The following is a 1,537-nucleotide window of genomic DNA, read 5'->3' as shown; positions in this document are numbered from 1 at the left end:
CAACCAGGAAACTAACTCCATTGCTATAAAATTGGACACTGGGAGAGCAGTTCTCCTGGGTTCCTTTACCCTACTGCTCTCCTCTTGGGTGCCCCTTTCCAAATCCCATTTCTTAAAATGTCCAGTTTGTCAGCATGTGTGTCTCCTTGGACAATTCATATCCAAGTGTTAGACAAGAGCCCACTCTTGGGCCCTGAAAGGAGTCCCCTTTCCTGCAACCCTATGATGAGAATGAATTTGGAGTGAGAAAAATTTATCTTGTTCAAAACCAGGGGCCAGTCCTTAATATAGCACAAGAGAAGTCTTTAGAAGATATTTAACTTGCTGCTCTCATGTGGACTCCATGAATCACTGTATCTAGCAAAACATGAGAAATCTGAGAGCTGGAAAGGTTGACCAAGTAAGAAATAGATGACTGAATTAAAACCCAATGGATATTCATACCTGGCAGGGGAGATACCATAATCAAAAACATGGTTTTCCCAGAGCAAGGCTAATCCATTGCATTTCAGATGTGCTGACTACTGTGATTTCCCCGAATGTGGGAAACTCAACTGCATAATTTGTGATAGTGGGGAACTGTGTCCATACTTTCCCCTGGTGTTAAAACAATGGAGAGGGTAAACATATGATTGAAAGTGAAATAAAGTGCTTGCTTCGGCAGCACATATACTAAAATTGAAAGTGAAATAAAATGCCAAAATCTAGGTCTAAATATGTACATAAGATATATCTATCAGTAGATATGTAGAGATTTGTTGTTGTTGTTCAGTTGCTAACTCTTGTCTGACTCCTCTCGACTCCATGAACTGCAGTACAGCAGGCTTCCCTGTCCTTCACTATCTCCCTGAATTTGCTCAAACTGATGTCCATTGAGTCAGTGATGCCATCCAAACATCTCATTTCCTGTCGCCTCCTTCTCCTCTTGCTTTATATATAGCTTACTAGCTTGGGTAAATCTTCCAGAACTCAGTAAAAAAATAAAAAAATAGATTAACATATAGTGCAAAAATTAATATGTTAAGAATGACCATCAACTAAAATAGTGGAGTAGGTAACTCCAAGGAGCTATCCCTTCAGAGAATCACTGAAAGATCAAGCAAAAATTGTTAAAATCAACTTAATCAGAGATCAGGAAAACAGTCAAAGGAAAATTTAACAAAGTGAATGCTAAATTAAGAAAAGGCAACTAAAAAAAAAAAAAAGAAACGAAAAGGCAACTTATAAATGATAGAGAAACTATGCCATTTTTACTTGCCTGAGGCCCAGTGCCAATCTGATTCAGTTGTAGTCTTGTTCATTCCTGAGGAAAGGCAGGTGGCAGTTCAGTTCAGGTCAGCTGCTCAGTCAATGCAGATGGTGACAGCAGCCATGAAATTAGAAGACGCTTGCTCCTTGGAAGAAAAGCTATGACCAACCTAGACCACATATTAAAAAGCAGAGACATTACTTTGCCAACAAAAGTCCATCTAGTTAAAGCTATGACTTTTCCAGTAGTCATGTATGGATGTGAGAGTTGGACTGTGAAGAAAGCTGA

At 39.2% G+C, this 1,537-nt stretch overlaps 1 non-coding gene across 1 annotated transcript; it reads left to right on the top strand.

Annotated features, from left to right (window-relative positions):
• Positions 1 to 436: 436 nt before the first annotated feature.
• On the top strand, positions 437 to 600 carry LOC112578283. The gene has a single exon (XR_003102581.3). It is a non-coding gene; the product is annotated as a U1 spliceosomal RNA (small nuclear RNA).
• Positions 601 to 1,537: the final 937 nt, after the last annotated feature.

Source organism: Bubalus bubalis, chromosome 12 (genome assembly GCF_019923935.1).
Source record: "Bubalus bubalis isolate 160015118507 breed Murrah chromosome 12, NDDB_SH_1, whole genome shotgun sequence".
Classification (NCBI taxonomy): Eukaryota; Metazoa; Chordata; class Mammalia; order Artiodactyla; family Bovidae; genus Bubalus; species Bubalus bubalis.
The sequence above is the reverse complement of the archived record's forward strand: the minus strand, read 5'-3'. Positions and strand labels throughout refer to the sequence as shown.